Below are 13,125 nucleotides of genomic sequence, written 5' to 3'. Positions count from 1 at the left end.
CACACAGTAACACCCATGGAAATGAAGCATCTTCTTCCATAATTGCGGGGGTGGAGGGGGGGCCGGGGAACTAACACAATTCAAAATAAGGTACAGTTGATCAGAACGTGGGGGGGGGGGAGTCCATAGAATGGATACCAACCACCATCAGGCAGGTGTGGCTAATACAAATTGATGCTGCAAACAAGGGCTCTGTAAGCCTCCCCCTCCCCTCCCCCTTCTTTTCCCTCTTCCTCCTCTTTCTCCTTTCTCTTCCCCTCCCCCCTCTCCCTTCCTTTCCCTTCCCCTCCCCTCCTCTTCCCCTTCCCCCTCCCTTGTCCCTCTCCCCCTCTTCCTCCTTTCTCTTCCCTCCCCCTCCTCTTTCCCCTCTCCCTTTCCCTTCCTCCTCCTCCCCTCCCCCTCCCCCTTCCCCACCCTTTGGACCACTGTGAGATTAGCATCACTCAGACTTCATAGATGGAAGGCTCAGCTCGGCAGCAGAAAAGTGATTCCCCCGAGGAAAACCAGAGAGCATTTACCAGAAGGAGAGACAGATGATGGGCCAAAATCACAAACACTGTCCACATCAGGCCTCCTGTTCTAACTATGCCTTCCACGAGCAGGAGCAGAGTTACTGACCAGCCTCCAAAGCCATTTCCCAGCTATGTTGGGACTCCATCCGCTGGCATTCACTGGGCACCTGTTTACCATGAAAACTGGACTTCCTCTTTGAAACTCTAATCCCACTAGGGGAGACCCCCCCCCCAAGCTTGCTCACCCCCTGACTGGAGAAAGACAAAGGCAAGAGAAGAAGGAATCTATGAATGTAAGCACTTGCAAAAGCCCTGTGCAGCTAGGCTAGGTGCCCCGCAGAAGGTCTGCGAGGGGCCGACAATTCAGGCGAGCCCGAGCCGATGTTCCCACCGCTCTGCGCATGGCTCGAGGCCGGTACCTTGAAGCAGTCCTGTCTTTGCCCACAAGTTATGGGCAGAAGCAGATGCAGACATAAAAATCGCTGGCCTCAGCTCCTGGATCAGCAAATTAGCCCTGGCAAACAGCGGGACAGCTGCAATCAGCAAAACAGCTCGCTGTATGTATCTTGATATGTAACCCTAGACCCAGGCTTCTAAATATAAGAGACAGCTTAGGGCTACCAACTACTTCTTCGATCTAAAATAGCACCCATATTCACGGTTTACTACCAATCCCGAAAAAAGACATATTCCTATTATTATTAGCCCCTGGGGAGTTATCCTAAAAGTAGATGCCTGAACCCACACATTTAATTCCTGATCTACTGAACACAGAATTATAGATGTTATTCAAGTGTTACATATCACCACGGAGAAGTCACAGATGGAAGAAATCCCCCTCCCCAGCCCCTATCATCCCTCAGGAGAGGTAAGGAGGAGAAAGCAGCCAGGAGCCTTGTTTCTTTCTTTGTGAAGCATCTCAGCTTCATATTGGTACCTGTTTCCCATGCTCAGAGGAGCATCCAGTCAAGCTGACAGTGGCTGGGCCACAGTATTCTTCCTCCTCAAGTTTAGGTGGATCCCAGTCCATCCCCACACAGCTACAGATGATCCCCGGCCATCTTGCTTTTCCCAAGGAGGCTGCTTCTGACGCTGCTTCAAAGTGTTCATTCCCTGGGCAGGGGATGTCACAGAACTCAAGGCAACAGAACTAGTTGTTTTACAGCCCAAAAGGATAACAAACGGCCTGGTGAAGATCATGAAAGAGAACTTCGCACAAATTGCCACACAGAAGAGAGAAGGCAAAGACATATCCTGATACCCATCAATACACTTGATTTCTGATGGTGTTACAAATATCCCAAGCTGGGCAGAGTGTGGTGTCAATATACCTTCAATCCCAGCACTCATGAGACAGACATAGACACATGGGGGGGGGGGGGTCCCAAGCCAGCCAGGGCTACACAGTGAGACCCTGTCTCAGACAGACAGACAGATAAAATCCCAAACTACAACGGCTAATCTCCACTGCTGTTTAGAATCACCCAGGAGACCATGTAGATGAGACCTGGGGTTGTCTGGGAGAGTGTTCCTGTGTTCCCAGAGAGGGTGGACTAACAGCCATGTTCACCTGAGTGTGGGTGGTCTTACCCCAGAGGACGGGGTCCCTCTTCCCCTGCTTCAGTCATGAAGTAAACAGCCTCCCCCCTGTGGTGTGTTCCCATCGTTATGTGTGGTCTCTATAGCCAAACATCCATAGCTTGAGCTCTTCAAACCGTGAGCCAAAATCAGTCCTACCGCCTTTGAGTGTGTGAGTGTGTGTGTGTGTGTGTGTGTCCACCACAACAAGAAAACTAACCAAATGCAGTGACTCAACCCAGATGTCATAAGTCTGAGACAAGTCTCACTGGGCCCAAATCAAGAGATCATTGAGGTAGGCTCCCTGTAAAGTCTTAAGCAGTCAGCCTTGGCTGGCTGCCCCCGCAGGGCTTCTCTGCGGCTGCCCCACTGTGACCCCTATCTGCTGCAGCCATAGCCTCACCTTGTGAGGCTCTCTGTGCCCCAACACCAACCCTAGGTTTCACACAGCTGGCCTGATTGTCATTTAAGTCACTTGATCACCCCATTTCCGCAGAGCCCAGGGCTGTAGTCTGAGCCCTGAAACCTCGGGTCTAAACTGCAGTGCCTCCCTCAAGCCGGTTCTCTTTCACCCACCTAGGGGGACTTTGATAGGCAGTTCTCTCGGGTTTCCTTTAGAGACACCTCTGATGTGCTAGCTCTTCTAGAACCGGAGGCTCTCCCTTTTGTGTGCTCACTAGGTCTCAGTAAAAGCCTCATCCTGGAGCCTACTTCTCCCACCTCACCCCCCACCCCTCACCCCCTACCCCTCACCCCCCTCAATCAATAATTAAGAAAGTGCTCTACATGTGAGCCTACAGCCCAATCTTACTGAGACATTTTCTCAATTAGGGAACAGAGGTTCCCTCCTCTCAGATGACTCCAGCTGAAAGACCCACAACGTGAGGACTCCCCCACGTTCTAACTCAGGAGAGGCGACACCCCAAAATCACCAATGAGAAACGGTCTTGCTGCAAATTGCAAGAGGATTTTTTATTCAAGAGCGCTCTCGGGCCCATGGTCATACACCATGCAGGGGTAGAGGACCGTGGCGCCCCGAGTAGCTGAGTAAGGGGGTATTTAAAGGAAAAAAACACAACTCAAGGAGGTGGGAAGGGCGTTGTTGGAAAATACCAAAAATACCAGTTAAGAGTCACAAGGAAGTACAAAGTCACAAGTGTCAGGTTATCTCTCAAGACAGTTTCTAAGAGCCCCTAGCAATAGCACCTTTGCATAGTGGGTTCCAGCAATGGTCAGGGTGGGTCAGGGTGACTTTCTTTGAATGAACACTCTTTGAACCCAGGAAGCGGGTGGGTGGAGGAAGGAATGTCACTATCTGTTTTATGATTAGGATACCTTGGAGGATTGAGTTTACTACTCTTTCACAGCTTGGGTCAAGTTGACATAGAACTAGCCAGCACAGTTGATCCCCTTGACAACTTGACACATGGCACTTTTTTTTTTTTTTTTTTTTTTTTTTTTTTGGGTTTTCGAGACAGGGTTTCTCTTTATAGCCCTGGCTGTCCTGGAACTCACTTTGTAGACCAGGCTGGCCTTGAGCTCAGAAATACACCTGTCTCTGCCTCCAGTGCTGGGATTAAAGGCATGCGCCACCACGCCTGGCTCATGTGGCACTTCTAAAGACAAAATCTCCCCCCCCCCTTTTTTTTCAGAGAGAGAAGTTGTGTAATCCCCAAGACCTCATATTTTAAAATATCATAAAGATCAAACATATCACAAATGTAGAAGTCCCACAAGTCTTTACCAATCCAAACATTTTAAAAGTTCAGTCTCTTAAGAATCTAGAGTCTCTTGTAAAATCCAAAACTTCTTTTAAAAGTTAAAAGTCCTTCAACTGCGGGGACTCCTATAACATCAAAAATAAGCTAAATGCTTTTTTTACATCAAGAGCTCATGATGTAAGAATGACGGCGCAGTCCCAATCCAAACAATGCAAAAACCAAACTCCAAAAGTGTAAAGAACTCAGTATCCAATTATCTGGGATCCACTCACTGTCCTTTAGACTCCTCTCAGGGGCGTCTGAGTTACTTCTCCAGCTCTGCGGTCTACAGCACACTCGGCTTGTCTTTTAGGTTTATGTCAGCTGCATCCTCCACACATACCTCTGCTCTTGATAGCTGTCCCATGGTACCGGCATCTCCAAAATCCTGGGGTCTTCTGTAAATGGGCTGCACCCCCACCAACAGCCTCTCCTGGGCTCTCTTCAGGGTCCCCAGGCCTGCCACACAGTGCCAAGCCTCAGTTGCTCTCCATGACCCCGTCATGCCTTCAAAACCAGGACCACCTGGGTGACTCTTCTCAAGTTCTGCTGCCAGTGTGAGCTACAACCTGGGCCACCTCTGGAACACAGCTTCTGGGTGCCGACCCTGAGGAAACCCTCTGCAGAAGACTGCACCTCAGCAAGGCTGGTCTCTTCCTGACCACCGCCAATCTCTCAGCTGTAGCTGATCAGCATCAGTTGCCCCAGGAACCTAAAGTTTTCACTTCAAAGGTGCTGGTACCTTGTTAATCACAGGTGGACCTTCAACCCCAGCTAACCAGAACCACACTTTCTCAATTCAAAATATCAAGCAGCCCCGACAGAGTCTTTAAACTCCCCCCAGAAACTTCACAAGCCAGGCCTCATCTGCACTGTTTTCAGCATTCTTATCTTCCAGGATCCCGCAGGACATCACACAGAGCTCTCAACACTCAGTGGTTTTTCTAGCCCAAAGTTCCAAAGTCCTTTCACAATCTTCCCCCCAAAAGTGGCCAGGCCTGTCACAGAAATGCCTCACTGTACTGGCTGGTTTTGTATATCAACTTGACCAAAGCTGGCATTATCACAGAGAAAGGAGCTTCAGGTGAGGAAATGCCTCCAGGAGATCCAGCTGTAAGACATTTTCTCAATTAGTGATCAAGGGTGGGGAAGGCCCATTGTGGGTGGTGCCATCCCTAGGCTGGTGGTCCTGGGTTCTATAAGAAAGCAGGCTGAGCAAGCCAGAGGAAGCAAGCCAGTAAGTAACATCCCTCCATGGCCTCTGCATCAGTTCCTGCTTCCTGCCCTGCTTGAGTCCCAGTCCTGACATCCTTGGTGATGAACAGCAGTATGGAAGTGTAAGCTGAATAAACCCTTTCCTCCCCAACTTGCTTCTTGGTCATGATGTTTGTGCAGGAATAGAAACCCTGACCAAGACACTCACTATCCTGGTATAACCTCTGTATCAGTTAGGGTCACTACTGCTGTGATAAAACACCATGACCAAAGCAGCTTGGGGAGGAAAGGGTTAACTTGGCCTACACTTCCACATCGATGTTCATCACTGGACAAAGTCATGACAAGAACTCAAACAGGGCAGGAACCTGGAGGCAGGAGCTGATGCAGAGGCCATGGAGGGGTGCTGCTTATTGGCTTGCTCCCCCATGGCTTGCTCAGCCTTTCTTATAGAACCCGGGACCACCAGCCCAGGGATGACCTCAACCACCATGAATGAGCTGGGTCCTCCCCCATCAGTCATTAATTTTAAAAATGCCCTACAGGCCTGCCTATAGCCCAATCTGATAAATTTTCTCAATTAGGGTTCTCTCTTCTCAGATGACTCTACCCTGTGTCAAGCTCATGTAAATTTAACCAGCACACCACATAAGGGTAGAAAGAGAGAATTAACTCCTGAATGTCTTGCTGTGAGTTCCATGACACAGGCACGCGCATGCGCGCGCACACACACACACACACACACACACACACAATAGGTAATAATAGGTAAATAAATACAAGGAATGCTAGATACACTCTATGTAATTATCATTTGGTGTTGGTTTTCCCAGGCATAGAAGAAGCTCTCTGGGCTAGGATTCACATCCTGCCTGTTGACCTCTGATTCCTAGAGGACTCGGGACTTTGGGCGGAGAGAGAGGTTCATGAGCAGTCATTAAAAGGATAAAGGATGAGCAAGCGGTGAGGGAGAGAAGTGGGAATGGAAGAAAACTGGGATCGAGGAATTCTCCGCCATCCTGTCATTGTTAAGCAGGAGAAAACCTTGACTCTTAAGCCAAGCCGAAGCAAAATCAAGGTATTAGCTAGAAATTCTTTCCCAAACACACTCATTTTCTCGTTATCGCTTATCACGGTGATTCGGCAAAAGGAGGGGAAATGAAAATGCGTCTCTTCAAAAGCTATTTCAAGATAAAGAGCCCATAAAACTCCCGTCCCGGCGGCCTTTCCCAAGCCTCTTTTGAGTTTAGGGTGCCCTCTAGCGGCAGCCACAGAGAATGGCACTCTAGGGTGTTGCTCTGCATCATTCCCTGGCCTCTCAGGACCGGTTTTCGTAAAGACGTCTAGAAGCAAACTGGAAGGAATTGTCGGGGGAGGGGGGGGTGGGTGGTGATGTAACCAACATCTATCTCTTCTCCTAAGGACTCAAAACCCTGTCATGATTCAACCAAAGATCACTCAGGGAACCAATGAAACTTTGGGGTTTCCTTACGGAGCATAGGTGAGGGGTGCCTACAGGGGTGTGGGTGCTCCTCCCCATTCCACCGGCCTCACCTGGACTGCCTTTACCCAGCATGGATAAGAGCATCTGGGAATATAGATTTCCCCTCCCTAATCCATCCTATATGCATGAGCCCAGGCGCGCGCGCACACAGACAAACACAAACACATATATATGCACACACACAGTTCCTCCCCCAGGTCATGTGTGTTGAAGCTGGGCTGCCTATCGCAGGGAGCAGCGGGGTACTAGAGCAAGAATCCCGAGCCCTCCCCGCCCACAACAAGCCCAGCGGGGATGATCTTCTGGGGGCGGGGGAGGAGGGGCGTGGCTCCTCTGAGATTGGGGTTGATTCTCAGAGGGCATTCACTCAAACCAAAAGGTAAGGAAAAGAAGCAACAGGCGTCCGGGAATGTGGGTGGGTGGTACAATACATGTTTACACGTGCCGTTGAACTCCCCTCCAAACCTAAAATGCTAATCGGCCCCGGGATGTTTTTGCTGGGAACTGGCTCAGCTGCTTCAGATACTACAGCATCGAACCTGTGAAGGGACTAGCTGAGAGAGAGTAAGTCTCCTTTACTCACACGGGGTCCGGAGTAAAATTCACTGACACTTTTGAAGGAGACTTTTGGCCAGTCGCCGGTCTACCTTACTGATTTGTCTCCGGCCTGGAATGTCACAGGGTGGAGCATAGACACAGCTGCTCCACCAAAATACCCAGCCTAGATAAAATAATCCATCCAGTATTGTGGAAGACTGGCTACAGAGCAGAGGTGATGGTGAAGTCCGGAAGAAGATCTGAGCCCAATGCACATAGAAGCCAGGTGTGGCTGTACAAGAGCTGTTGCTGGCAAGGGCAGAGGGGATGCTTGGGGCTTGCTGGCTGCCAGTCTGGTCCAGGCTCCCTGTCTCCAGGGAATAAAGCAGAGAGTGATGGAGCAGGATGCCTGATGACTTCTCTGGCCTCCACGGGGACAGGAACATGCACCCACATCTGCACCCACGTCTGCACCCACGTACACAGGCACATACAACACACACATTTCCAAACAGTTGACTCCCAGGCTGGAGAGATGGCTCCGTAGTTAGGAGCACTGACTGCTCTTCCGAAGGTCCTGAGTTCAAATCCCAGCAACCACATGGTAGCTCACAACCATCTGTAATGAGATCTGATGCCCTCTTCTGGGGGTGTCTGAAGACAGCTACAGTGTACTTACATAAAATAAATAAATCTTTAAAAAAAAAAAAAACAATGATAATAATTGACTCCCTTGTTCTTCAGTCTCCATATTCAACAGTGTTTGTTTTGTATCCTTCTGGAACGTTCCAACCTCAAGACTGATGATGCTCAGAAAAATGCCAACAACTAGTGTGTTCTAGGTTGATGACTGTTCACAGTGTTGTGTCGGGACTGCATTGGTGACTGGATAGCTGGCCTGGAGCTAAGGGAGTCTCGACAGGTTGGATATGGCTTGAATGGGATCTGGACAGTGAGCACAGGAAGGCTTTTATGGGGGAGGGGAGGTTCAAGAGGAACACTTCGATGGATTACTAGGGACTAGGGCATGCATTAGAAGTTATCAACACCATGGACAGAGAGATTAGCAACCACATGGTGGGGCCTGAGAGGAGAGTCCCATCCCCAGCAGCAGAGACAGACAAACGGCGTGGCGTGGACACATGGCAGACTTGTAGGCTCTCCCTATGGCTTTCTGAGATGGAGGGGAGGCGTCACCGCACAAACCTGCAGCCAAGCTCAAATCAGGGAGGGGTGGGGGAGCCTGGGGAGAAGAGGCAGGAAGTGTGCTTACCAATGCCCTCTTTGATATAAGCTCACTACCCCTGTGAGAGAAAGAACCCAGCAACAGGAAGTCTGTTAGCCAGGGACTCACAGATAATGCCTCTGTGGCGTGCCAGTGGGTATCCGTGAGAGGGGAAGGCTGCTGGGTTCTGATATTACATCCTCATAAGTACTATGGGAAAACTCTTTAAAAGCTCATGGTTTGTGGTCTATGCTGGTTTTTGTAATTGTGTCGTCGTGGCAACCATTTGCAAAGCATCCCAAGTACTTCTGCCGCTCTGAAGCCCCACCCGGATTCTCCCTGACTTTATGGGAAGGTAACTTTTCATCCCAATGGCTACTTGAAGTTAGGAAAATGGGCCTGTGCCTCCTCTCAGAGAGACAAATACGGCTCAGGGGAAGACCTCCCTCACTGTGTGGAGCCTGGTTGTTCTGCTCAGAGCAACAGCTGAAGGAGACCCAGATCTTAGGAAGTGAGCTGAGACATTAGAAACAAAGAAACAAACAAGCCTCAAGTATCTTTAGGCAACTACTTTTTTAGGTTTTAAAAGATTTTATGGAGAGTGTATGTGAATTGTGTGTCAATGTGTATGCATGTGTGTATATGTCTGTGTGTATATAACTGTGTGTGAGAGTACGGGTATGAGATCTGTATGAGTATGTGTGTATATCTGTGTGTATGTCAGTGTGTGTGATATGTGTGTGTATAAATTGTGTGTGTGAGTCTGTGAGTGTATGTATATGTGTGTGTATATGTCTCTGTGTGAGTTTGTATGTATGTATGTATCAGTGTGTGAGAGAGTGTATGTGTCTGTGTGTGAGTGTGTGTGTGTACATGTATGTATGTGTCAGTGTGTGTGAGTGTGTATGCTCACATATGCAGGCACACTTGCAGGTTCCCAAGGAGGCCAGAAGAGAATGTTCAGCCCCCCTGCACTGGACTTACAGGTAATTTTGAACAACCCTACACAGGTGCTTGGGAACTGAACTCAGGTCCTCTGGAAGAGCAGCTGTGCTCTTAACCCCTGGGCCGTCTCTCCTGACCCAGACATCTTTTTCCCTCTCTTCATCAGAAGTGACCACAGTAAAACAGGGAGCCACTGAAACCCCCACTCCCTCCCTACCTCAGGGCACACCAGACAAGTGTTTCTACCGTCCACTCCATGACCAGATGTTCACAAAATGGATGCTCACAGGATGCTCTCTCCACGGTGAGGTGGCTCTTAGTGCTCTCCGCCCCACTGAAGGGAAAGGTTACTATGTGTGTCTCTGATTCAGGCATAGGAAATCAACTCATTGCTCTTTGCTGAAGCTGCAAACTCCAACACACTGCCTCATTCTGCTTTGTACCAGACAGTGCTGGCAGAGCTTTATTCTACCTGAGATCCCCTATGTGGCTGGTTACCTCTGCTTAGCTCACATGCTTCTGACCTTCTCTGTGTTCCCAGGAGAATCCATAGTGCCTCTACTTATTTCCCAGAATCCTCTCTTTCAGCCAGGGTCCCATCTCCTATTTCCTGCCTCAGCTCATTGGCCATAGGTTTTGTTTTGTTTTGTTTTTTTTATTGACAGATATTGCTTATACGAGGTTCTCTCTACAATCTTCACAATATTCTGATGATTAAAATGTCTCTTTAAAAATACAGAGTGAGGTGCTGGAGAGATGGTTCAGCAGTTAAGAGCACTGACTTGGGGCTGGAGAGATGGCTCTGTGGTTAAGAACACTGACTGCTCTTCTAGAGGTCCTGAGTTCAATTCCCAGCAACCACATGGTGGCTCACAACCATCTGTCATGGGATCTGATGCCCTCTTCTGGTGTGTCTGAAAGCAGCAATGGTGTACTCATAAATAAAATAAATTAAAAAAAATAATTTAGCCGGGCGTGGTGGCACACGCCTTTAATCCCAGCACTCAGGAGGCAGAGGCAGGTGGATTTCTGAGTTCAAGGCCAGTCTGGTCTACAAAGTGAGCTCCAGGACAGCCAGGGCTAAACAGAAAAACCCTGTCTCGACAAAAAAAAAAAAAAAAAAAAAAAAAAAAAAGAATTTAGAGTGATTCCCTGAAATTTATTTATGGGTAGCATTGTTTTTTGGCAGGTGATGAGCTACTTCTAATTCTAGGAGAAAAGGGAGAAAAGATATTATTTATCAATTGTTACATTGTTCTCTCTTTCTCTCAGTTTGTGTCTGGGGATTGAACTCGGGTCATCAGGATACAAGCATCTATACCACTGAGCCATCTCTCCAGCCAGCACCTTTGATTCTGTGTTGATTGTTCCTGTTGGAAAGAGGCTAGAGTCAGCCCATGAGGTATACAAACCAGACAGCACAGTCTTGAGAAGAGGGTTCAGCCAAGATCTCAGTGCTCACTTGCCTTCTGTAGCGGGCATCCCCGCAAGCAGAGCTCACTTGTGCAATCCCGGGAACTGGGCTGTCTTGTTGGCTGGAAAACACAAGATCTTCCGGCTATGCACGTGGGTGTCTGGGTATCACCGGATGGTGCTTTCACTGTTATCTGAGTAAGAGCAGAAGTCTGGAGGCTGTCCGGGCACATCAAAGCATGTGCAGAGCTCAGATAAAGGCCTTCTGGTTGCGCCCTCCTCATTGCCTGCGGGAGAACGTGGGGACCATGCTCATCCCGGAACGTTCAACGGGTTCAGATTTCATGGAGTAAACTCAACCTTGTTGGTCGTTGGTTCCAGAAAATTCTCCTTGGCCCTCACTCAGCCCTTCTCCTAGCTCAGAGAGAATTCCTTCCGAACTGCGCCTTTACCTTCCTGTGGTCCACCCCTCCTCTGTAAAGATTCCTTTACACTTGGAGCATCTCTTATTTTTGCTCACAGCCTCACTGGCAAATAAATAAAGAGAAGTATATAAACACACAAGCTAAGAAGCAAAACTCTCTCTTCTGTTTATTCCTTTTTCGTTCTCACAATCTATGGGGTTTGCTATGCATCCTTCCAGAACTTTCCATCTTCAAAAAGGACGGTGCTGATTAAAAAAAAAAAAAAAGCCACACCCATTGAGTTGCATTCTAGAGTCAAGCGGTAACCACACTACTCTCGCACTGTTATAAAGTGAGTCACAAAGCAGGCCTCTAAGATAGCTATTTAGGGGCCATTTCCCAATAGACCCCATGATGGAACTTCTTAAATGGTAAATTTGGAATCTGAACTCAGTCGGGCTGACTGCAGAGCCAGGCTGAGGCTTGGCTTTAGAATGTGGAATGTTAGAACGTCTCTTCATGCTCACTCACACAATGCTGGCGATAAAATATTTTAAAACATGCGTCTTAGCATTAGTATAGTGGTTAGAATCAATGCTTCAGGAAAGCATGCTCGTATATCATTTTCATGTGTGAATTTTTATTGAAATCCACTAGAAATTGTCCATAAATTTTTAAGTTTCCTTGTAGATAGATACTGTTAAAGTCCCTCTAGAAGACCACATGTCAGACATCGGGGTCCCTGGTTCCCTTAACAAAAATGTGTCACATTGCAGATAATTTAAAATATAGATGTTCACTGGGCAGGGTGGTACACACCATTAATCCCAACACTTGAGTGGGAGGAAGAGGAAGGTGGATCTCTATGAATTCAAGGCTAGCTTGGTCTACAAAGTAAGTTCCAGGACAGCCAGAGCTGTTACACACAGAAACCATGTCTCAAAAAACACACACAAAAACAGAATAACAAAAAAACCAAAACATATGTATGGGTAAATGTAAGACATGACCTAGAAAATCCAATGCAAAGCAAACAAACAAACCCCACAAGACAATGTTGTTGTTGTTTCTTTAAAGGCTGACTGTGAAGCTGAGATCGTTTTATTACAGCAGTCTGTACCTCTGCTGAAACACTAAGCCCTGATACATTTTACACATAATGTGGCCAATGTAGCCCCAAGGCTCTTGCAAAAAGACTTATCAATAGGCACTCAACTTGAAACAAACAACAGAACCCAACTGAGAACGTCAATTTCCCAGAAATCTTAGGTCTTTAAGTTTTCTCAAACACCTGGAAGATGGTCAGCATCCTCCATCCTTAGTCTACAGACAGAAATTACGATTTGGCCACTCTGGAGAGGCCTTCCTTTTGAAGGAGCCCTAGGTTGTCCTAATACATTCAATTGTGAGAGCCAGTGCATCTACGGGAGAGACTTAAACGTGAGGTTCTTTTGTTTTGTTTTGTTTTTTGTTTGGTTTTGGTTTTTTCGAGACAGGGTTTCTCTGTATAGCCCTGGCTGTCCTGGAACTCACTCTGTAGAACACGCTGGCCTCGAACTCAGAAATCCTCTGCCTCTGCCTCCCAAGTGCTGGGATTAAAGGCGTGCGCCACCAATGCCCGGCGCTTTCTCTTTTTTTCCCTTTTCTTCTTCTTGTTTGTTTTGTTTTGTTTTTACGATTATGTGTATGAATGCTCTGCCCTCCCGTATATGTGTGCACCGCCTTGGGCGCCGGGATCCCCTGGAACTTAAACTGCAAACAGTTGTGAGCCACCATGGAAGCGCCAGGACCCGAACCCGGGTACTCTGCAAGAGCAAGCGCTTGCTCCAAGCCGCCGTGGGTTTCGCGTTTCGTAATTCGAGTTACTGGAGAGTAACCAACTTGGAGTGAGGTGGTCGGCGCCATCCATGGCATTCTGGCATTCTCGCTCGCTCGCGCCTCCCGCTGGCCGCTACGAAGCTCGATCTGGTGGCAGCCCCGAACCACCCGCGACCGCTTCGCGCTGAGCAGCAGGGAAGAGGCGGAAACGGAA

The 13,125-nt window shown here is 48.3% G+C and overlaps 1 long non-coding RNA gene across 2 annotated transcripts; it reads left to right on the top strand.

Annotated features, from left to right (window-relative positions):
- Nucleotides 1–8,422: 8,422 nt before the first annotated feature.
- On the top strand, nucleotides 8,423–11,253 carry Gm13842 (predicted gene 13842). Of its 2 annotated transcripts, NR_165275.1 has the most exons (4): nucleotides 8,423–8,686; nucleotides 9,265–9,317; nucleotides 9,443–9,580; nucleotides 10,549–11,253. It is a non-coding gene; the product is annotated as a predicted gene 13842 (long non-coding RNA). The 2 variants fall into 2 exon arrangements; NR_165276.1 differs by lacking the exons at nucleotides 9,265–9,317; nucleotides 9,443–9,580.
- Nucleotides 11,254–13,125: the final 1,872 nt, after the last annotated feature.

Source organism: Mus musculus, chromosome 5 (assembly GCF_000001635.26).
Source record: "Mus musculus strain C57BL/6J chromosome 5, GRCm38.p6 C57BL/6J".
Taxonomy (NCBI): Eukaryota; Metazoa; Chordata; class Mammalia; order Rodentia; family Muridae; genus Mus; species Mus musculus.
Note: the sequence above shows the minus strand (reverse complement) of the source record. Positions and strands in the feature narration are given on the sequence as shown.